Source organism: Ursus americanus, chromosome 9 (genome assembly GCF_024610735.1).
Source record: "Ursus americanus isolate L20-20 chromosome 9, mUrsAme1.1.p, whole genome shotgun sequence".
NCBI classification, from domain to species: domain Eukaryota; kingdom Metazoa; phylum Chordata; class Mammalia; order Carnivora; family Ursidae; genus Ursus; species Ursus americanus.
In genome coordinates this window covers 17,309,755-17,335,503 of record NC_142135.1, presented here as the reverse complement: position 1 = coordinate 17,335,503, position 25,749 = coordinate 17,309,755, and the positions used below count along the sequence as shown (strand labels likewise).

Sequence of the window (25,749 nt, the reverse complement as noted above, 5' to 3'; positions counted from 1 at the left end):
CCTTCTGTCACTCCAGGTCCTACCAAAGGCATGAAAAGACTCACTGGATAAAAACCTCTAATGTAAATGGTGTAGGAAAGACTTCAGTTGGCCCCCATCCTTAAATGTGAAACTCTTACTGAAAAGAAATGTAAAGTTACATGAGAAAGCTTAATGGAAATTAATCCATGTATAGTGTTCCAGGAAACTTTTAACACAGTAGAGTTGTTATTAAAGTTGTACATATATTGTTTACTGAGCCTCTTTCTAAAAGCACATCATCGCAATGTGAATTTCTACTAATTACTCTCAGAAATGAATATTGAGGTGAGAGAATTCTGAGTTGTCTTTCAACAATAGTACGTAAGATTACAGGTAGTGTTTTTTCCTGAATCAGTTAATAATATTTTCTCTTTCCATTTGAAGCCTGTTGGATCTGTGAATGAATTGAAGTCTATTTCTAATATGTAATTAGCTTAAATTTTTGTAATGTTTTGTGTGTTAAAAAGCCATTGAAAAATTACAGTTGGTATTTGTTGGTATTTTCTACTGGTCTTGTGTAGCAGTTCCTAGATATCCTTAATCCATTATATGTATTGTACTTTTCTTGCTGAGAAAGCTATTCATTCATTTACTCGTCTATTTATTTATTTATTTATGGCGGTAGAAAATGAAAGGCTCCTATATCTTTTTTTTTTAAGAGTTTATTTGAGAGAGCATGGGGGGAGGGGCAGAGAGAAAGAGGGAGAAGCAGACTCCCCACTGAGCAGGGAGCCTGGTGAGATGCAGGGCTCTATCCCAGGACCCCGAGATTATGACCTGAGCCAAAGGTGGACATTTAACTGACTGAACCACCTAGGTACCCCTCATTTTCTGTTGTAATAGTTGAAATAGTTTTATTTATGGCAAGTTGAAAAAATTTTTTAATTAAGGTTACTTAGGAGAAACTAAGAGGAAGAAAAATTCTTTTCTAAGTCTCAAACATTATCATCACAAAGGAAGAGTTTTAAGAAGATTAAGTGTATCTAAAATAGCACAACAATAACTGTTTAGACTGAAAACAAGACTAAACTTAGGAGTTATAGCCTTTAGGAACCTCCCCAAAGGTACAAGCCTATGATTTCTAAGGATAAACATGTAAACTTTAGCAAGTACCTAGAAATGGAACCCCAAACTAAAGCCACTAAAGCCTTAAAAGATGCAAAGAAGACCTTCAGGCAAAGACCCCCATGGAGAGGAGGATGTGGGCCAGTGCGCAGGCAGAAAACCTGTGTATGCAGAGTCCCTGAATGGAAAGAGGGCTTGAGTACTGGAGAAACAGGTTGGAATGGAGTGGTCCAGGAAGGGATTAGCACCAAATACTGTCAGAGACATCACATAGGGCTTTGTGGAACAGGGTAAGGACTTTTTTTTCCAATTCCAAGTGTAATTGGAAACATTTAGTGACTTTAACCAGGAGCATTTTGTAACCAGATTTGTGTTTTTTAAAAATCACTCTGGTTGCTGTGCAGAAAGTGAGTTGTTGGAAAAAAATAATTCTGTTGGACAGCAAATTTGACCGAAAGTCAGTAGGAACAATGGGTTTAACATGTGTTCCCACCATTTACTAGAGAATTCGTAAGTCAGGCCTCAGATCCAAATGGGAAAGGAACTGACAGAAACATAAACCCATGGGTAGCTCATGTCTATATAAATGTGTGTATTCAAAAACAGTTGAATAACTAAAGGAATTGTAATTCCTTCTCATTCCAAGGGGCAAAAGACTCCATTTCCTCTCTATGTTCACTACCCCATGAGAATTGGAGGAGGGTGGACTATTGCCATATTCTTTCCTTTGAATTCCAGAACCAGAATAAATGAGGATTTACAATAGTCACATGTGCCATTATTACAGACATTTTGTGTGCACTCCAGGGGAACAATGAGTAGTAACACTGGATACAACTAAATGGCTTATTCATTATAATCACCAGAGATTCAGAATGCATGTATCAGGATCAATGCTTTTCGTCTCTGCAAACTACAGTTTTCCAGCACATCGTAATGACTGTTTTACAACTGAGTCTACTGAACAGTTATAGGAAGCATTACACACACCTACAAGCATGCAGATCCTGGGTTCCAAAGTCAAATATAAACTAAAATATTCTACTCATTAAGTCTTGAGCCTCTCTTTAAATTCATCTTCTTAGTCCTGATTTTAATGAGATTCGACAATCCTCACCTTTTAATTTGCATTTACCTTTGTCCTTAAAGAATCAAGGGTTCTTTTATGTTGGGTTTAACTGTGATGAATACACTTCATGCTAATGATTACCTAAGTAACATCAGCATGTTTGAACATTAAACTTGGCACGTACGTTCTTTCTTTCAGACTTAAATAACTGTTCAAATACTATCACAAGTTTCAAAGTATCTCTCCTTAGTAGGCAACTCACATGTGCCATATTTTACTAGTGGAAGTTATGAAGTTGACAGAGGGCAGCATAACTAAATTGACACATGTGACCATGCCAAAGAGAAAAATCAACTTCTACATTCCTGTAAATCAATTTGACAATTGATTCCAATGATTAATTAGGGAGATCACAAAGTAGTGTTTCTTCTACAAAATTCCAAACCTTTCAATAGTTTTCAGAAATCACTAAGAGCCCACAAAAAGTTCATTAATACTCAAATAGGTCTTTGACCTCTTTCCAATAATTCCTATGTGTAAAGCATGAAACCTGACAAAAAGATTAGAAAATCTCAAAAATATTAGAACTCTATCAGACTGACCTCCTGATTTCCCTTTCTATTTTTTGACTAATACAGTAAGATTATGTTTCTCTTCAAGGACAGCTTCACCTTCTCTCTGTTGGTCATATTGATACTATCATTCTATCACAAAGAATATTTATTCGATGACTATTAACAATATACCCTCTGGGTATATAAAGTCATTTAAATGTTTAGATTAATTCTCTGAGGTAACTTTCGGATGCAATTTTTTAAGGGAAATGTCTAAGCAGCATCTCTGGATTTATCAATTTTTTCTTTTTTTAATTGCTTATATCATAGATGATAGGTGGGAGCGGAGAGAGAAGAGAAAGGGAAAATGAAAAGAGAACAGGAGGTAAAAGAAATTATGAAGATATATAGAAACTCGGTGGGGGGGGAGAAAGTATTTGGGCCATGTGGCCATCTGGAACTAGCCGTAAATATTTTATTAAAAACGACTTTGATACCAATCACAGCTAAGAATAAAAATTTTAAAAAGAAAAACTCAGCAGACAAAATTTAAAGAACTCAATGAAATTACCACTGATACTAAAGAACATACTAGCCAAGTTACTAGGTTTGACACTAACGTTCTGTGTACTCTAACTGACCTTGCTGCTTTGGAGACAAAAGTAAAAAACCAACTTACTAATAATGTTACCAATAATCAGAATAAGAACACTTCACATTAACATTCCTACAGACCAATATTGGAGAGAGGAATAAGATCAATGCAAATTATTTCCAATTTAGGTGCACCTTGAAAAGACTTGTCACCAGAGGCAATTTTACTGTCTAACATTGATAGTTTTTGTTGGAAAATGGTATTTCCTTCCCAAACAATCATGAAGCTATACATCAGCTCTCTCACTTAGATCAAATCAATTGTTAGAACTAATGTTCTATTTTGATTTTTTGTAACAAAGTTACTTAACAAAACATTTGAGACCCTCATCTGAAGGATAATTATGAACATGGGAACCCAGAAATTTATATTAGAATGAGAAAGATGTGTATTTTTGTAAAAATTTTGGAATGACTATAGTTCCATTAAATCTAGGCTATATCTTGCCAAGCTTTGTATTCAAGATAAACATGGCTGAGATTAGAACAGCCGGACATAGAGGGCACTCGCTGAGAGCCAGAGTCCTACAGTTCAGTCCATGGTTCCTATGAGGACTTGATATGTGGCCAGCGCAAATTTCCTCAGGGAAGCTTTGACACCACCCGTAAGACAGAGGTCTAAGGGGAATGAATGGGCTTATTCATGTGAGTCATAATTCTATCAATCATGGGCTGGTTCACTTTCTGTCAGGTGTGACATGATAATTTTTAATGAATTCTATTGTATCAAAATAAACTTTTTCCCTATTTATATAAAGTTTATTCCTTATACTGCAATATATTTGCTCTTACTACAAAAATAGTCATCCCTTAGAGAGTGAAATGGCTTGGTTAAAATCAATCACAGAATAATTCATTTTGATTTTGACCCTGTCAAACTTCAATGATTAACATTTCATCGTTTGAGCCATTGGACAGTTTCTCCATAATCAAAGACAAGACCTGGAAATTGGACTTGTCAGCCTTCCTTTTAAGCTTTTGGCACAGCTATAATTTTATGGGTGGGTGTATTGGGCAAAAGGAGAAAGTTCTAACTCAATGCAATACTAGAGCATTTTGAAATAAGGACTCCTCTAACATGTGTTCAGACTTTCCTCGTATGTGGAAGCAACTGAGGAAACTCCCAGAACTTCAAAGTTTCCACATCAACCTCATCTTTCACAAGAAATGTAAGAAAGCTGATGAAGGCACTTGCCCATTTTCCTCTGCTGGTAAGACCCTAACCAGAAACTTACTAAACCCCCATTATGCAGGAAATCATATAAAAGCATGGCAGTGTGGGATGCTTCGTAGTTTTTTAATTAATCTAGTCAACAAATACTTTTTGAGCTCCTATTAGGTATCAAGTACTGGGTAGGACCTAGAGATACAAGAATGGACAATATAGAAAAGTTCCCATTCTTATAGATTACATAGTCTCACAGGGTAGGGAGATAAATAGGCAACTCTAATACTAGGTGATAAAGGCTATGACAAAGTTCAAGACTAACCAGCAGGAATTCTAAACCAGTCTAGAGGTGGCAGTTGAGACATACAGAGTCGATCTTCATTACCTTCATTATCAAGACTCTGTGAAATTGCCCTTTGCTAAAATTTATAACCTCCAAATCAATACTTGAGGTGTTTTTCTGGACATTCACAGACAGACTCAGAGCATGAGAATTTTTGAGTGTCCACACTCACACATTCCCAGCAAAGCTGAAACAAGATGGTGCTCTGTGTCCTTGTTTCAGTGCTCAGAGATGAGCAGAGGGTGGAGGCTGTCTGCAGACAGCTGTGCAAGACAATACAAGACACACTCACACCAGCCAGTTAGACCAGGTTTGAACCCCAACCCTGGCACCTGTTAGTGGGGGGACCTCAGGCAAGACACTCAACACTTTCAAACCACATTTTCTCTTACTTAGTAGTGTAGCGTCCATAACATCTTAACTGTCTGACTACTAAGGTGTTTCTAAAAGGGCTAAGGAAAATTATAAAAGTGCTTTGTAAATGGTAAAAGGTCATAGAAAAAGATTAGTTATCAATATTGGCTGCCTTTCCCTTCTTATAAACCATAAAATATAAGATAAAGATTTGAGGATAACAGCTTCAATAAAAAGGAGACAGATGATTACTGCAGATGTAACATTTGCACTAAATCAACCTATTCAGGAGGCCTACTATCTTAGTTTTAAAGAGATTTTATAGAAATGTAAGCCCACAACGAGATAAACCCATATGTTAAAACTGTGCATTGAACACCTAATTGGTTACGTGAGGAAAAGTTAACAGTTGATTTTTGTGAGCTTTTTATGATTTTCATGCATTTTGACAAGAAAATGCAAACTTTGTTACTTCTGGCTGGCAAAATAGAAGATGTGTTTGAGGATAGAGAGGGCCTTCCAGAATTAACAGGATAGATGCTTGGAGGAAGCACCTGCTTAAATGCGGGCAGGAAACGAGGAGGCAGGAGTAACAAAGGCTTCAGCACTAGCTCTGCTGGAGAATGCTAGAAGGTTTTGCTGCCTACCACGACCACATATACATCCTAACTGTTCACTGTGTCTGTGTTGATCTCCCCAGTTTCAAAACCCAGGTGAGTGGGTCTAACAGGCAAGCCAAGATGACATGCCCTCAACCCTGGCTGACAAAGGAAGGCTAAGAAAGAGGATCCCCTCTCGGGCATTTGTATGGATAGCTGGCACTGTCCAACAACAACACACTTCAAAATGGCAAATTTCCCACAAAATAGATTTGCATGCCCCAAAATAACAAATGTCCAACGTATTCCTAAAATATGGGGAGAGGAAAGAAAATACTAAGTTACTGATGAAAGCAGTCCCTTAAAAGAGAAGGATGACAAGTCAACTATGAAACTATCTCAGTGTCTCCAAGGTCTTATGTCTGAGGACACCAAAGGCTCTTTGGTCCAAAAAGACATAGACTGGAAGAAGCACATGCTTTATTTATCACCAACTGTCTATGGGAGGACACACCCGAAGGCATCTTTGAAGAGCTATCCCCAATTCATAGACAAAAAGATCAATATCCTTAACGCCAAAAATGCTTTATTGACATAACATCACTGACTAACAGGTCCCTCTGACATTACTAAAAACTACTTTTTCTTCATTCTCTTCTTCCATCTCTGCCATACCTCCCCCCACACGGCCATTCCTAACCCCCGTCAGAAAATCTACATTTTGAACTAGAATTTCTTGAGTACATTCTCTGTATCAAGAACTAGATTTGTATTTTCCCCTTAGGACCGCCTTTGCAGTATCCCATAGGTTTTGGATTGATGTGTTTTCATTCTCATTGGTTTCCATTAATTGTTTAAGTTCTTCTTTGATTTCCTGGTTAACCCAAACATTCTTAAGCAGGATGGTCCTTAGCCTCCAAGTGTTTGAATTTCTTCCAAATTTTTTCTTGTGATTGAGTTCCAGTTTCGAAGCAAACAATGGATCTTGGAACACTACATCAAAAACTAAAGATGTGAATGAAGCATGAGAGACTATGGACTATGAGAAACAAACTGAGGGCCTCAGAGGGGAAGTGGGTGGGGGAATGGGAGAGACCGGTGATGGGTAGTAAGGAGGGCAAGTATTGCATGGTGCACTGGGTGTTATACACAACTAATGAATCATCGAGCCTTACATCAGAAACCGGGGATGTACTGTATGGTGACTAACATAATATAATAAAAAATCATTATTAAAAAAAAAGAAATTCATAAAGAAAGAAACCAGAGAAGGAATAAGTGAAGATAAAATAAAAACTTTTATTTTTCCTAAAAAAAAAAGAAAAAAAAAAAGAAAAAAAACTAATGATGTACTGTATGGTGACTAACGTAACATAATTTTTAAAAATTTTTCTTTAAAAGGAAAGAAGGAACTAGATTTGTTAATATGCTTGACATTTTTACAAACAGTATCTCTAAAATTTACATCAACATTCCCTATTTTTTAAGGATAGAGTAAAGAAGTTAAGTAACTTTCCCCAAATCACACAGCAAGCATGTATGAGACAGGAATTTCAAATCCAGATCTGCAGAATTCCAAAGGTATTTATTGTCAAATTATAATGGCTTCTCATCTTTCTTCTTTACCTTCTGAGGAGATCTGAGAAAGCTGATGAATTTCTTAGGTTCTGTTTTAGATAAGCCATATAGGACTTCCATTGCCCAAAGTTTCATAGTCCTTCCAACCATACTCAGAACTGGTTAACAAAATTGGGGAAGTCCTCTACTCCTCCCAAGAAATAAAAGGTCTCCTCTATTTTCTCTTGAGGATTCCTTTATTCTTTCATCTGTTCCCCAAAGCAAGTGCCCCCCCAATCACTATCAGAGGCCAGATTAGTCTTGGCAGCTTCCTCCCTATCTCACTGCAGTGAGGAAGCTACCTGTTTCCCATGTGTCTCAGCAGGATAACATGTGCAAAATGAAGGTAATTATCAAAATATTCAATAGCAGGGGTTTCCTGACTGAAAGAGCTATATTGTTATTGCCATTTATCTCTGAATTCTGCCAAGGGAAACAAAGACTGAGGCAAAGATCCCTCCAGCATGTGGATGTTTTTCTGGTTTCCCAACTATTAAAGAGGACAACTTAAAGGATATAAACTGCCCTTGTTCAAAGAAAAAAAAAATCACCAAAACGCACTTCCGGAAACTATGGTTTGTAGTAGCTCTTAACAGGATGGCTTTTATTCTGGACTACAAAACATGAACCATTTAACTCTACTCTTTTCTTCCCTTCCCTTGAATCTTGTCTCACATCTTCTTTCCTTACTGGACTCCTATCCTTATCACACCTTGGAGTGTCTTGACTATGAAGCCTATAGGAGCCAATAGGAGCCAAAAAAGCACAAAGTGCACATGAATAGATCTCAGTGTCAAAGACTGATTTGGGAGATAGTACAGAGTTGTACAGAGCCAAACACAGAAGGGAGGTTATATACCAGCAGTGGGGGCAAGATATGCAATGTCTAAATAGCATGGACCATTAATAAAATCTTGTTCTCCCCAAATTTCCTATTAAATATTATCTCCTCTTAACTGATGAAGAAATTGAGAAAGGAAATGACTGGCTTGACCTTGAACCATACAAGTGATACAGCCTGCTCATTCAATTATGTGTGAGTGGGGATAGGCATAACTACAATAAACAGGTACCCAGTGTCCGGTCCCAGGGCCAGGGCCACCCCTCAGCACCAGCTGATCATCTCCCAGCAGGAAGGAGGCTTCTCACTTTCCAAAAGATTCTGGAAATTGCTATCTGAATGTGAGATAGTCTAAGTGTATTCTCTATGAGCCGATGGAGCTGACCAGTGTAGGACATTTGCCTTCAACGACTGAGTTAGAACAAATCCAAGCCTAGGACACTCCAGTCTTCTGGCTCTGGACCTGCTGTATTCTCCTTACACCACTCTCAGCCAAACACTACACCACATGTGTATGCGCAGAGGGTGAGGATAGGGCAGCCAGATGGTAGAGGGGCCTAACAAGACAGCTCTACCAAGAGGCAGAAAGAGAACAAAAGAGGTACTTATTAAAGAAGGCATTTTAGACATGACTGTCATCAGCAATAAGGTTAACTCCTCACATTTTCTCTCAACAAGATTCCTTCAACTTGATTTACTTTGGAGAAAAAGTACACAAGAAAAAACTCTCTCAGTTTCATGTCAGTTCAAAGTCCATAGCAAAAGGCATTCGGGGACAGAAATACAACTGAAAAGTCAGGTACTGGAGTCCTTTTATTATGGATGTTGGAAGTCTCCATGTGATCATTCAGTGCCCAGTTACTGTGTATTTCTACAAGCCAGGCACTGGGCTTGATGCAGGCAGGACAAGGCTGCTTATATTTAAGAGGCTCATGCTTTTAGGACACTACAGACTTCATTAGAACATAATGAAAACTGACGACTGTATGTGCTAGGTCCAAGACAGCCTTAAAATTTCCCTCAGCTTGGCTAACATTAGACTATAGGCCCCTGACCTCCCTTTTCTTAGAAGGTTTAAGAATTTTTTTAATTATAAAGGTCTTGGTCCCTTTGAGATGTTAATCTTTTCCTAGCCTCTTGCCAGATTTACAACCCAGGAATAGCTTTCTCAAGGACTTGGGAGCCATTCCCCTGAAATGAATTCATCAAAAAAGATAGCATATCTCCCTGCATCTGTGAGACGATAGGATCCCAGCTTCAATAAGCAGCAGTCAGCAAACAGAGAACCTAGTCACACTGACCCCAGCAGCTTCCAGTACCTGTCCAGTGCTTAAAAACTTTCCCATCTTTTCTGTGGGGCTTTCAATCTCACTCCTCTATTGCGATAGTCTTGAATAAAGTCTTCCTTGTCCATTTGACCTGTCCAACCTAATTTCTGACAGCTACTGGCTTGTGAACTTGGGGGGAGAGAGAACTAAGTCATTGGTAACTGGAAAAGATGCCAACATCATATTAGTGGCTACAAGGCAGGAACTTGTGAAAGATGAGCAGTGAACTGCACTAATCAGACTGAGTGGTACAAGAATATTCCAAGTGGCAGTTCTCCCCAGCACCGCTGCAGAGGCGTGAGAGTGGCAGGTGTGGAAACGGCTTGAAATAAGCAGTGGGATGTCGAAAAGCGAATCTATCATGGTGAGAGCTTCTGTGACTCTTACTTCTGCTCCACTTCCCAGTTCTAGATTGAAGTTCATTTTAATAGTTATCTTAATTTTTTAAGTTTCCTCATCCGTAAAACAGGGTACACGGTTTTCTTAGTTGTTATAAAGAATGAATTAGAACAGAAGAAGCATTTCTAACAATGCCTGCACACATTAATTGCTTAGTAAATATTATGTATTATTTGACATTTATTAAACCAAGTTTAAGTCCTATTTATGGCTAGCTAACACATATTTCAAAGAGCATTGTTACTAACAATGGAGCCTTAGAAGAAGGCACTACTTTTTTTTCTTCCTTAAAATTTTATTTTATGTTTTTAATTTAAATTCATTTAATTAACATAGAGTACATCATTAGTTTTAGAGGTAGAGTTTAGTGATTCATCAGTTGCATATAACACCCAGTGCTCATTACATCAGAGAAGGCACTACTTTTTTAAAATTGCCTTTCACACACGTCCCTTCTTAATATTTTCCCGTTAGAAAGACGGAGTCCCCTGCTAAAGAATATCCCCGACTCCCTACTCTCTCACCAAACATGCCCAGTGCAAGCCCTGGTGTTCAGTGCACCCATTTCATCCAGCTCTCAGGGTTTCCACACCTTCACTCAATTGGCATAGCCTTGCTACTTGGCTGCCAGAATTAATGAAGGAAAGCCTTCTTATTTAGCCTTCTTTCCTCATTATCTATGAAAGGGGCTAGGTCTTCATCTTTATTTACTTTTCCATTCTACAATGGAAAGAGGAGAAACAGAAAGGGGTGGGGGGAGCAGAGAATGAGCATGAACAAGCAAGGGGAATCCCTTGGTTAGCCCGGGAGCCAGCCTTCCATCATTCTTAGACATTCAGGCTCCGGAGCCAGGAAGCCTGGGTTAAGACCCAGATCCATAAGCCATGTGACCCTCAGCAAATGACCTATTTCTCTGTGCCCTAGTTTTCTGATCTATAAATTACAGAAAATGAAAGTACCCACCACCATGGGGTTACTGCAAAAAAATAAAGTATATAAAGCACTTGAAACAATCTGACACATATCAGCTTTTATCATAAATCTAATGAGCGCTGCCTGCCAACATTCTTCCATTCTATGTTTCTTGATTCCATTCCGATGAATTCTTCATTTGAAAAGAATATCTTGTCTGAGTGCTGTGCACTGAACTGAAACCTTTGACCCTCTTACAAACCTTCACACAGACTGGAATGAGTGCTCCTTCATATTCATTGTTCTTCCCACTAAACCCTAAGTTCTTTATTAGACCATGCAGTCCCACACCTGCTACAGAAATGGTGGTCAGTAAATGTTGACTGAACTATGCAAACTGCTATTAACATAAATTGCTTTCTAAACTTACCATGCAAATTTGATATGCAACATGATAGACGTGTTAGCTAACACTGTGTTAGTAATCATAATGCAATACCTAAATGTAGCAAACCTTAAACTTATACAAGGTTCTATGTCAAGTATATTCCATTTCAAAACTATTTCAAAACTATTTCCAAACATGTCAGATTCATTTACAAAATTTAGACAGTACCAAAACACATAAAGCAATTTTAATTCTAAGCAAAATCTCAACAGAAACTGTATGCCTAAATGACACCAGCATGTGAATTTAAATTTAAGAATATATGCAACAAAAATGCATGGTAATTATTAGTCTATAACATAATATGGGAAAGAAGAATTTATATACCATTGTCCTTACTGTGTTTTGTCAATTCCAGAATTTTTAGTTGTGTTTAGATATTAATGCAGGCTTTTCTGTGCCAAAGTTTTGTAAAGAACAAGGGTGAGCTCTGTCACCATGAGTCGATATGAGTGCTGCTTTCAGGGCTGTTCAGATTCTTGTTGAGACTAAGAGGCACACCTGCTACACCAAAGCCAGAATGTCCTAGGGAAGCAGTCTTATCTCTAAAATGAGCCACTACCTCAGCTATGAATAGTTCTACCTAAGGACTGGATAGTAGCATCTCCAAATATCTTGAAATTAGCAGTAGGGCCAGAAATATATGTGATTAATTAGAATCCTTCAAATAGTCTCAGGTGATAGAGCTGAACAAAAGATTCACAAATCTAGTGCTTCCTCCTAACTATCCATTGAGTTGGGACTTTGGGTAGAATAAGAAAGATAATGAGCACTGGAGAGGCTTCAAAGTGCAATAATGAATAGAGAATTGAAAAGATATGCCTATGAAGAGGACTTCAAAAGAATGGCAGGGAGTTAGCACAATGAATCAGCAACACTAGAGGAGTCAAAAACATCTGGATAAAAAGTGGAAACTATGGTCAGACACCTGAAAATTATTAAAGATTAATTTATATTTAAGGAAACAGAAGTACATGTGTGTGTGTATGTGTAGTTTCAAGAAAATGGTTATGAAGATCATAAAATCTGTTGGACACCAGCTCATGCAAATTTCTTCAAGACTCATGAAAACAGATACTGTTTTTCACCAACTCAGTACAATTCACCAACATCAGTACAAATAATTTTTCCAAGAAAAAAAATTTAAGATTCAACTTCATGCACTGGTCAGCTTTTTGTTCATTTCCTTGAATAACGAGATATGGAGGTAGAATCATCATGATATGTAAAAATAAATCACTCCATCATTGCTTTTATAATAAGACAAAGGAATCATTATAATGAGATGAAATTACCTTATATGTTATCTATTCTAACTCTTTATTTTATAGGGAAAAAAATAACCTGGGAATCTAGAAAGTTGAGCCACCTCTAGATCATAAGGGTTATTCATAAAAAGCCTAAAACATACATTTATAAGAGGTATAGATTCTATCTTTTTAGACCACAACCAATGATTAGATTACAAAACCATCTCTTTATTTTCCATACTTACTGAGTTTCTAAAACAAGCCCTATAGTGTGCCAGCGATTAAGTATCATCTACAAACAAATAAAACTCCTCCCTCAGTCTTTACAGTCTAGTGTGAAGACAAACAATACCAACCAAGTACACCAAGGAAGAGTTGCATAGGCTCCTAGCTCTGAAATAGAACACTGGGGTGGATCTACCTAGAAGGATCTGGAAAAGGTGCTATAATTTAAGCTCTGACCTAAAAAAATAAAAAGCATGCGTGTGTATCAAAGTGTGGAGGAAAAACATTCTACGCAGAGGGGAAAGCTTTGGAAAAGTTTCAAAGACAAGAAGCAGCTTGGCCTCAACTTGTTGGAAAACTACAAAAACTTACATTTGTCTAGAATCTACCCGTGTGGAGCCTCCTGAGCCAAGATAACAGATATTTTAATCTGATTTGTCAAGTGATTTGAAGCTTGAAAGTTACCTGGTCAAATTCACTTCTATAGAACACTCTGGCACTGTACCAAAAGGAAAGAGTCGAGGCAGAAGTAGAGAAGCTTAGTCAAGTTTGGATGAGAGGACTTAGCTTGAACTAGCATGGGTGTAACAGAGATGAAGGAAATCACACAGATTCAAGAACAGTTATGGAGGTAGAACCAAAACCTTGATAGAATAAATAGTGGGAGTATGAGAGAAGAATCAAGAGACTTCCTGATTTCTGTGTTCAGTTGAGGAGTCTGTGATCCCATTGACTGCATCCCCAATTTCATTCCCCAGTTGAAGACTGGGGAATGAGAAGAAATCAAAGGTTCAAATTCAGGGGTGTTCAGTTTGAGGTGCTTGCTAATTCACTGAAGAAGAAATGACAAATTTACAACTGGAGATGTGAAATGGGCAACTCTGAAAATAAAGGCCCAGGTTAGAGACTGACTTTTGAAATCTATGTTTTAAGTCTTAAAATGGATGGGATCATCTCATGAGAGGGTGTACAGAGAGGAGAGGAGACCAGCTTTTGAGCTCTGCTGAATGGCAATGTTAACAATTTCTTCCCCTTTTTTTCAGATATATTAACCTCCAATGCCTCTATCACAAGTTGTTTCTCTAACCCTACCTATAGATATCACCAAATAAACCAAACATCTTTTTCATGTCAATTCTATGAATTCAGTGTCACAATAACAAGGATATTTGTGGTAAAGATTACTTTTGCATTATATAATGTAAACAAGAAATGTTTATCTTAAATATTTTCATAGTGTTTATTGAGAACTTACTTTTGCACCAGATACTATGCTGTTTTTCATTAGTTTCTCACTATTCATTAGTTTCTCACATTACTGGTAACATAATTGCTATTATCCTTAGTATACAGATAAAGAAATTGAGAGAGAGATTAAGGAATGTTACTTATGGTTGCCCAGCTAATATGAGAGCAGCTGGAATGAAATGGATGAATTATAACTCCAGAGCCCTATTTCACCATTGAGCTTTAACTCTTTAACTTCTTTCTAACTCTTGCTTTTTGAGGTATTTTCATATAACCCTACAACTGCTTGGTGAAACAGGAAATACCGGCTATATAATTTAAACCTTTAAGGCTCACAAATGGTATTTAATTTGCCAAGCGCATAATGGCAGAACTGAAGAGAGTATCTGCCACGGCGATGCTGTGCATCCATATGGACAAAGGTACGTCCAAGAGGGACAATGCATTTTAACTGAGGTTTCATACTACCCCTCTATTACCAGAAAATTCAGAGGCTTATCCAACGAGCTTGGTGGTATAAACAAAAGTTTTCTCATAACCTAAAGATTTACATATCTCCCTGCTTTAAAAAGCACTGCTATATTCCTGACTTGCAAACAACTCCAACTCCAACAATGGATGAAGGAATGAAGAAAGGGAAGGACAAAGAGAAGGAAAAAGAAAGGCTTGTATTTTGCTTGATTAAAAGACTCATGCACATGCCTTACTTATAATAATCAAATTCACTTTCATTACAACACACTGTTTCTCAAGGAAACATGAAAAATGGACATTGTTCAATAAAAACCTCATCAAAAAACGGTTGTTTGGTCTGTTGAAGGCCAAATAACCAGCTGATGAATGAATTCTTCAGAGATGCATTATATTTTTTAGGATTGTGCAGATGGGTGATCTCTATTTCTTTTGAAATTTCAGCTTCAAACAATATCTTTTTCAGTTCCTTAAAAAATGTATTTACCTTAATTCGTAAAAATTCCATGGGTGAAATTTTACAACACGCCTGGAAACCACTAGAAGCAACAACAGATTCGGAAATCCCTGGTGTAGCTAAGAGCCTGAGTCACTCTGTTTTTGCTGTTGTATAGCCATCGCCTTCAGGGTCAGTGATGGATGAGTGATGGAGTCAGCCTAATTCTTTACAAAATCCATGCCTGAAGTGGCAGCCAAGGTCAAAAGACAAAGCTGGCTGGATCTCTGCACCTAGTGTACTGTTCCTGTTCTTTCAAGGGCTCTGGGGAGGCCTTTCAATGGGGGATTGGGGAGGAGAGTAGACAGACTTAACATGAATCCACTCTTTTCCTATTCCTCTACTCAACACACATTGTTGCCTCATTTCCACGATAAACTCCTATGTTCTGGTTGCCATACCAAACATGCCACCCAGGTTTAGTGCCAGGATAGAAAAAGTGATTTTGTTTGGCTGAAGTAATATGAATCTATTCATAAAGCCCACATAACAAATACAGTCTGATTCAACCACTCCATTTCTTCCCAGTCCCATTTACTGAGAAGTATACTTTGGCTCAAATGTGTATTAACAAGGAAATCTAAGTTTGTGGTGACCTGCTCTGAATGAGCCCCATTCTTACAGAAAGTCTTCTATTATATCAAAGAAAAAAAAGTCTGATGGGTTAGGGAGAGTAATTCATAGAGAAAGATGTGCTGACAGCTCTGAATGAATAGCTTTCCTCCTCTAGGGTCCAACTCCAGTAGGCCCCCAGGCGAGGGAACGTACTCACTCACCAGAATCCCAAAACGGCAGTCACATCCAACCAAATCCTGGAAGTGATTACAGAAGAGACCTCTTTCCTGAAAAAGCAGCCTTTCAACTAGCTGCATGCAGTATTTTTTTAAATTTTTTTTTTAGAAAAAGATGAAGTTTTCAGACCAGGTTTCAGTAAGTCTGATTTCTCTATCCACAATGGCTTCCTGTGCTTGGTGCCTGATGAGCCTAATGGAGCTGCCATGTTGAAATAGTTATGAGCTATTCAAGAGCCTATAATGAACTAAGATTCAATGTTATCAAGTTGTTGTTTATCATGGCAACAAAGCAGAGGGATAGGGGATGCAAACATAATTAAGGGTCATTTCAGCAATGGGGAGAAGTCCTGGATTCAAGTCCTATTTATTGTAAATAAATCTGGGTGACACATGACAATGTATTAAGATTATCTAAATCTTATTTCAAGGGATAAAACAGATGGCTCCTAGAATCTAGGCAGCTGGCTTTCATTTATTTTATTATTTTATGTTTTAAAGAGCATGTAAAACAAAAATAAATTCGAATGCTTTAGGGTGGTAAAATCTTTCCTGTCCTCCATAGGCCCCCGCCACTTCCTTTAGGATCTCACCCACCCCACCCACACATTAAACAAATTCTTACTGAGCATCTCCTGTGTGTCAGGCACAAGCTAGGCACTGGGCATTCAGCCATCACAGGAAAAAAATAAAAATAGACAAAATCTGTTCTCTAATGGAACTCACATTCCAGTAAGGGGCAGGCTCAGATAATAATTAACAGATAAGCGAGAAATGCACCAGATCGCTTAAGTGTTATGGTGGGAAAAGAGCAGGGTGAATGCTAGAGACAAGGGTTGCAATTTCAGATAGGGTTCTTGTGAGAAACTGACAAACACACCGTCACCCTTTCCATAAGAAGCCTCAAACCCCCCTATCAGTCCTATCATCATAAAAAACCTAAAAGCAAATCTTCTTCTTGCAGGTCACAAGGATTTTCATTTCCTACCAATCCACTCATATGGAAGGTAGTAAGACCAAGTATCCAAGAACTTACCAGGAAAGACATGTCTATTGGCAGAAGGATGGGAGGAAGAAAGGCCAAGGTTTGTTCTGTTTCGTTCTGTTATTCATCCTTGAGTTTTAACTTACTAATGAATCTTCTCTTTTGAAATGATGTTTTCTTGTGAAGAACTCAGATATAGAAAAAGCGTTTTCCTATGGAAGTGCTGAATTACACCTGAAACTAATGTAACACTATGTTAACCGGAATTAAAATTAAAAGTTTAAAAAAAAAAACTTTAAAAATAAATTTAAAAATAAAAACAGCATGTCTCCACTTATTCCCGACTCTCACCTAAATTATACCCATTTATAGCATGCCGTTTAGAGATTCTCAGACTTTCCCCAAGCTCTGTTCTAGAGTTTGGATAAAGGGTCTCTACAATCACTTTAACTCCAACCATGTCCAGGTCTCACTCCTGGGTTCTGTCATGTCTGTCATCAGAGCCTCACACTTTGTCCCAGGTATGGTTTGTACTTTCTCTGTTCCCTTGACCAGTAACTCAAGTTCAGCAGCTCCACAGATTCTCACTTAGTCCTTCCTGGAGATGCCCCTTCAGGTAACCACTCTCTGGGTCCAACTGAGAAAATGGCAACATGTCCCTGCACTGCCCCAGGTCCCTGAGCTCTCAGGGCATATCTGAGGAGGAACACAGGGCAAAGCACCACACACAGCTCCATTCTTCCTGGTGCTCCAAGTGCAGGGACATTCATCCTCCTCCTGACATGATAATCACCTCAGATTCTCCTTCCAGGTGTGTGTTTCTCCCCCCCCCCCCCCCTGCCAATCAACCTTCATCTCTAGAACCCTACTAAACACAAGAACTGGGGAGTAAGAGAATTTCATAGAAGGTAGATCTTGGAAATAAGAACTCACCTAGTAAAAAAAAAAAGTTAAGGCTTTCAGAAAATGTTTCCATTTGTATCAAGAGTACTAATAAGGGGTGCCTGGGTGGCTCAGTCGTTAAGCGTCTGCCTTAGGCTCAGGGCGTGATCCCGGCGTTCTGGGATCGAGCCCCACATCAGGCTCCTCTGCTGGGAAGCCTGCTTCTTCCTCTCCCACTCCCCCTGCTTGTGTTCCCTCTCTCGCTGGCTATCTCTATCTCTGTCCAAAAAAAAAAAAAAAAAAGGAGTACTAACAAAAGCAAAGGGACGGGTTTTGGCAGGTAGGTTTACGAACCGATTCCAGACAAGCACGGAATCAGTGTAATGGACTAGAGCAGATGGTTGCCTTATATCTTTAAGATGCAAACAGTGAATGGATTGCACTGAGAGGAGAGGCTCTCCAGATAGCCATCCAGATAATCCGGGGTCCACAGCAGGACAGTGCTAATGACTGGGTGCCTCTGTGTGTGGCTCTTATGTTTAGGCTTGTGTTTTATAAGGCTAGTCCTCGAAACACTATTGACTTCTATTTGGGCTTTGGAGGGGACTAAGCTCTTCCAAGCAGGGGAGGTATCCTGAAGATAGACAGGTACACCACAGGGGGATGGGCTAGAGAGCCAGATATGAACTGGAATTACTATCTGCACAGCCCCTGGACAAGTCACCTTGCTTTTCTGAGCCTCGGCTTCACGCTTTACGAAAAAGGTTTAATAGTGTCTACTTTGCAGCAATTTTGATAGATTTGCAGGAAATACCTATGAAATCCCTGGCATGTTAAAGGAAGCTATTATGTAAAACTGGAACTGTTTACAAGAACAGTGGTCATCATTAAAATGTACATAAACATTTATATCTTGCTCGTAAAATATACATTTTTAGAAATACATGTTTTAGATCAAAATGAATGCCAACATGTTGCCATCCATTAATATTCACTAGAGCCAAACAGTCATTCTTTGCTCAGTGAAACACAGCCATCTCCCCAGGCTAGATTCAAATTTTCTTAACTTAGAGTTGACAAGGCATGTTCACACCTCTAGTAGGTCTCTGAGTATCAGAGAAATCTGGGATTCTAGTACACAAAAGAAGGAATTTCATTTAAGATTATGTTTTAAGAATACATTTCCACTTTTTTGCTTTTTCCTCAGCAATGTATTCTTCTCTCCTCTACAGTTTTTAGACCAATCACTAATACATCATTCCTATTCCTTCAGAATTTTCTTTCCCTTGACTAAAACTGGATTTTACATTTTTGCAAAGGGTACATTAAATGCTTATATTATCCAAAACTCAGAGCTCAAAGCATTCTGGGTATTTTTGTTTACCCGCTAAGTGGGGGCAGTGAGAAAGTATACTTTACAATCTATTAAGTCTCTTAACTTCAAAATTTTAATGAGAAGTGGAAAATTTCAGTTTGAAGGGGGTTCACGTTTGAAGTTACATGCATAAAGTGAAGACCTCATTAGTTTTTTTGCGGGCTTACTATTCCAAATCAGCATGATTCAAATTAGCATAAAGTATGATCTTGTTGATTCTATTTGGGGAGTTTTTTTCTCCTCATAATTCATTCCTGATCTATGTCACAGGACCTAAGGGTAAAACTTGCTGGACTCATGACTAAAGTGTGTTACCCACTGAGCAGGCACAAGGCAAGAAGAAAACTCTCTGAGGCATCCTTATGTCACCCCCAAATCTTGCCTAATATTATTCCTTCACTTAACTGAATTATAATTTAAGAAACTTTTGTTATGTGTTTACTGTGCACCAGGTACCCACCAAGTACTTTCACATGTACTGTCACAATACAAGATTCTTAGGCTACAAATGAAGAAAACGGATTGTTACATAACCAAGATCACACATGTAACACGTAGCAAAAAGATACTTAAACCTAAATCCTCTAAGTTCTGCTCTTTTCAATATCCTACATAGCCCAGTGGCATTTATTTACATATTTCTATCCAGGAATGGGGTACTGGGGTAAGGAATAGAATGAAAAAAGAGAAAACTCTAATACAACAGTTTTGAAATCAGAATCGATTGAATTTTTGAATAACACATTGGTTAGGAGGAAAGAAAATTTTCAAGTTGATTCTGGTTTAGTCCAGTAATTGTGAGAACACATAGATCACGTTCCAGCATGAATGTGTTCAGTGGTTTGAGTAGAAAAACATCAGTTCAATATTTAAGTCAGATATTTAGCGTATTTTATTCATTCGTTAGTGGGTCAGTTGGCTAGTCAGCTGGCTCATTGGTGGGTGAATTGTTTTTAGATTAAGAAAAGCTATTACTAGGGGCGCCTGGGTGGCTCAGTTAATTAAACGTCTGTCGGCTCAGGTCATGATCCCAGGGTCCTGGGACTGAGCCCTGCGTTGGGCTCCCTGCTTCTCCCTCTCCCTGCTGCTCCCCCTGCTTGTGCTTGTGCTCACACACTCTCTGTCAAATAAATAAAATCTTAAAAAAAAAAAAAAGCTATATTTAATTCCCAGGGCTGTATCAGGATCCTAGAGATGACTACACTAAGAGAATCAGTCCTAGGTGGCCCCCCATATCCTATGGGGCACACAATAGAAAACAGAAATGGGGCTCTGTGAGGGAAGACGTTCTGTACAACCCTCCCTTTCCACCTTTAGAACATAGTCCTGGGTAGTCAAGACAAGGGTTTCACAATGGTACCATGCCCTTTCAACCCACTCATTCCAAATAGCCTAGTCCCACATGTTATATCACTTTGAAAACCATAGTACATCACCCAACAAAATCAGTCTCCAAATATCTGTAAGGAGAGAGCAGCGCTACCACACGCACAACTCCAGGGAGTGATGTGGACACTGTAAGCAGTGGAGTGCTCCTGGAGTTGTGCACCACAGAGCCTACATGGCCATATGCACCACTGTAGCCTCCAACTGGTCCCCATCTCATGACTCCAAGAGAACATTACAGATAATACAGAATCCTAGACCTAGAAAGGATCCTGTTAATCAGTCCAATCACTAAACCTAGTAGCTGAGAAAATATGGCTCAGGTAAGTTAGACAGATTTCTAAACACAGGTATACAATAGGAGCGTGAGAGCTAAAACCCATCCCTTGCTCCCATATTCCTTCTGATTCAGACAATACCTACATAGAGCAACAATGAACAGTTCTGTAAGCATTTTATCGATTATTTTATTCTCATCATTTGGGAAGCCTTAAGTACTAACACATTACGGCAGTTTAACTTGATGAGCAGCTGAGGCCGTCCTACATGACAACGATAATATGGCATGATGGTTAAGAGTATGGGAAATGGAGTCATACAGACCTGGGTTTGAAATCTGTCTCAGCATCTACTAACTCTTTGACCTTTGACAAGTCCAACCTGAATCTGTTTCCTCATCTGTAAAATGGGATAATAACAGTACTGCTTAATTTACCTCTGAAGAGGTCTGTGAGAATACTACAGTTAAAGTGTTTCGTACTCATCTATATTATTTATCTACTCATTGACAGGAAGAACTGAGAAGCTCCAATGTGAGGCCCTGGGATAGAACAGTGAACAAAGGCAGACAGTTGGTCCTCTCAAGGACTGTGCAGTCTGCTGTACTCGGGATGTTAAGAGTTCCACAAGGGAACTCATGACCTCATCGTGACGAGGGCTTGAGCGAAGATATTCTGCCCATCCTGTATGCATGCGTAGCTCCATCCCTCTATCTCCATTTCCACCCAGTTCAAGCTACCTTCTCTTGTCTGGGCTCTCCCACTAGCCTCCATTCCATACACAGAAGCCAAGATGTCCCTCATAGTATGTTACTCTACTTCTTAAAACTCTCTAACCACTGCTGCACTTAGAATGAGATCCAAATTCTTTATTTGCCTTATAAACCCTGCATGGCCTGAACCTTTCTTGTATCTCCATCTCCATCTCCATCACACACTCCTTCAACTCACTACCTCTGCCCTCACTGGCCTCTGCTTATTGATTTCTGCTTTACTGAACATGCAGAGCTCTTCATCTTGGAGGTTTTACAAGTGTTGATCTTGCTTTCTAAAAGATCTCCACCCTCCCTCACCAATTTTATAAAACAAACACCTTCCCATCTCTTCAGCTATGTCTTCTACCTCCTTCCCCAAAGATGCTCTCCAGTATATCTCTATGGCTGCCATGTACATTTGTGCAGATTGTATCCTACAAAAGGTCATCCAACCAAGGGGCAGGAGTCCAGTAGGAGTTGAATTCTAGCTCTGTCTGCTCCGCATCCTCTATGCTCTACGTTCAGAGAAGATGCCATTCTAATTGGCACAAAGGCACACAATGGGCCAACAATGGCACTGCCCACTACCTAATTTCCTTCTTAGAATTTTCCACAGGTTTTTTTTTTTTGTGGCTTTATTAGGTATACAAATAAATAAGGAAACAGCCTATTTAAATCCCCTGCAAGCACATTAAAAATAAGTCCTGTGTTTCATTCACCATTGTTCCAGAATGGTCACAAGGGTGATGGTGTTTGACAAGAAAATTCCAACAGACACAATAAAACTCCTACCATGAAGGAAACACATGGCACAAAGATGGCTACCCAGAGCAAGAGGCACAGAAGCCTACAGCAGTGAGAGCAGCAGGATTCCCTGGCTTCCATGTCCCCATGAGGATGCAAAGCTGCCAAGGATTTGGTTTGAACAAGAACAGAATCACCGTAACACAACTGCCAAATATCTGCCAATTGCCAATACACTGTGCTCTTCTTTATCAAGTCCAGAATATGTTTTTTGTCACCACCAACTCCTTACCCAACCTCCCCGTAGAGCCTCAAATCCCCTGACATGATGGTGTTATCAGGGCATCCCAGCCACTCTACTCTGCAGCAAGGCCACCCAATGTTGTTATTGTTGCTGTGATTTGAGTCTTACCACTTTGATACTAGCCTCATTACAGCAAAGGGAAAGGGGAAAAAAAAAAAAAAAGACAGGGTCCTTTTCAAGTCCTTGCTTGAGATTACCTCTCTTACCTCCTCCTAAGCCTTAGTCAAGAGCTTTCCTAAATCAGTTTCATGTTGGCCAAAGGACCAACAAGTACAAAATTGCAACTATAAAGTGACTATAAAGTAGTGACTATAAAACTATAAAATATAATCTGGAGATCTACCTCACAGTGTATAGTAATTAGTGATGTATTATAATTATTATAGTCAACAATACTGTATTACATACTTCAGAGTTGATAAGAAACTAGATTTTAAATGTTCTCATCACAGAAAATGATAATTATATGACATGACAGGTATTAACTAACACTACAATGGTAACCATATTGCAACATATAAATGTATCAAATATTGTATGGCTTAAATGTACATGAAGTTATATGTCCACTCTACCTCAAAAAAAAAAAAAGGATATATTATGAATTTGTCAATATCTCTTGGTGAGGTGGGGCATGTTGCAAATAAATTTCCACATTCTTTGCCATTAAAGAAACTTTATAGTCTTTAACCCTATCTGTGGTCATCCTTCTGTCAACACAATCACAAGTCCTGTGTACCAGGGCCTTGACCATGGCAGGCACTCAATATATGTTTGTGGAATGAATGGGGTGTAGGTGGTTTTGATACCCTGGCCCAGAAGGTTTGCACAGGACTTCCACCCATACTCCATTGGTTACAACTCAGTCATATGACCACATTAACTGCAAGGAATGTTAAAAATGTCATCTAGTTGTATTCCCCAGAGAACAAATAGATTGGGTCAAGAGATAGAGTCTTTGCCACAGCCATGCCTGGTTTCACCTTCAAAAAATCAGATGGAAGGTTATTTAACTGTTTAACCATCTTGTTTCATCTAAAAAGGAGTTATACATATCAAAAAATGTCATCTGAGAAATTGAAATTTCCTAAACTATGTAAGGAAAAGGATATATAGACCAACCAAATTAGGAAACAAGTTCTCTATATCCTTGAACAAAAAAAAAAAAAAAACTGGAGAAGGGGCACCTGGGTGGCTCAGTTGGTTAAGCCTCCGACTTTTGATTTCAGCTGAGGTCATGATCTCAGGGTCCTGGGATTAAGCACCTCATTAGGCTCCCTGCTTAGTGGAGAGTCTGCTTGTCTCCCTCTCCCTCTGCCCCTCCCCACTGCTTATGTGCACATGCGTGAGTGCGCACACACGCGCGCGCGTACACACACACACTCTATCTGTGAAATAAATCTTTTTTTAAAAAACTGGTGAAAAAAATTAAGACCAAGGTGCTAGAGGAAAAGCAGATAAAGATAAATGACTCTGAACTGGATATTAATCACAGCATGTAGTTTCAGAAGTTGAAAAGTGGCATAATACTTCATTACCAACATGCCATTGTCCTTTGATGAAGATGCACAAAAATGCATGAGGAAGATCTATATGTTTTGATTATTTACTTAATGAATCTAGAAAGCAGCATGGAAATTATGTGATTTTCCTAGGCTGCCTCCAGTGGATGGATCTAAGGAAGGGTTGGCATATTTTAAGCACAGAAAATAAGACAAATAGGGAAACATCTCTTATTAAAAAAAAAAAAACAAAACAAAACAATAATCATTGTGGCTCTCAACAAAGTGCCTTGAAAGGGAGCAGACCTCAGTGTGATTAAGGCCGTATATGACAAACAGCTAACATAATCCTCAATGGGGAAAAAAATAAAAGCTTTTCCTCTAAAATCAAAAACAAGATAAGGATGTCCACTCTTGCCGCTTTTATTCAACATAATACTGGAAGTCTTAGCTGCAGCAGTCAGAAGAGAAACAGTAGGCATAAAAATTGGTAAGAAAAAAGTAAAACTATCTGTAGATAACATGGCACTTTATATAGAAAACCCTAAAGACTCCACCAAAAACTATTAGAATAAATGAGTTCAACAAATCACAGGATACAAAATATACAGAAATCTGTTGCATTTTTATATAATAATAAAGCAGTAGAAAAAAATTGGGACACAATCTCATTTGCAATTGCATCAGAAAATATCTAGGAATATACTTAACCAAGGAGGTAAAAGACCTGTACTCTTAAAACTATAAGACATGGATAAAAGAAATTGAAAATGACACAAATGGAAAAATATACTATGGTCATAGATTGGAAGAATATTGTTAAAATATCCATACTACTTAAAGCAATTCACATATTCAATGCAATCCCTATCAAAATGCCAATAGTTTTTTTTCACAGAACTAGAATAATCCTAAAATTTGTATGGAAACACAGAAGACCCCAAATAACCAAAGCAATCTTAAGAACAAAGCTGGAGGTTAAGATATACTACAAAGCTGTAGTAATCAAAACAGTACAAAAACAGACACATAGATCAATGGATCAGGATACAGCCTAGAAATAAATCCACGCTTATTTGGTCGATCTATGGCTAAGAAGCCAAGAATATACAATGAAGAAAAGACCGTCTCTTCAATGATTGGTGCTGGGCAAACTGGACAGCTGCGTGCAAAAGAATTAAACTGGACTACTTTCTACACCAGACACAAAAGTAAGTTCAAACTGGATTAAAGGCTTAAATGTAAGACCCGAAACCATAAAACTCCTGAAAGAAAACATAGGCAATAATCTCTTGAACATTAGCCTTAACAACATCTTTCTGGATAGGTCTCCTTGGGCAAGGAAAACAGGCAAAAATAAACTATTGGGACTACATCAAATTAAAAAGCTTTTACACAGTAAAAGAAACCATCAACAAAATGACAAGGCAACCTACTGAATGAGAAAGATATTTACAAACGACATATCCAGTAAGGGGTTAATATCCAAACTATATGAAAAACTCTTGCAACTCAACACCCTCCCCCCCAAAAATTCAATTAATTGGCAGAGAACCTGAATAGACTTTTCTAAAGCCACATAGATGGCTAGATACATGAAAAGACGCTCAACATCAATAATCACTAGGAAAATGCAAGTTAATACCATAATGAGATACCACATCATGATGATGGCTGGTATCATA

At 38.5% G+C, this 25,749-nt stretch overlaps 1 protein-coding gene across 5 annotated transcripts in view; it reads right to left on the bottom strand.

Moving 5' to 3' along the window:
* LOC148109424 (uncharacterized) overlaps positions 1 to 25,749 on the bottom strand; it is a 325,915-nt gene that overhangs the window by 29,535 nt on the left and 270,631 nt on the right. The gene's annotated exons all lie outside the window — the stretch shown is intronic.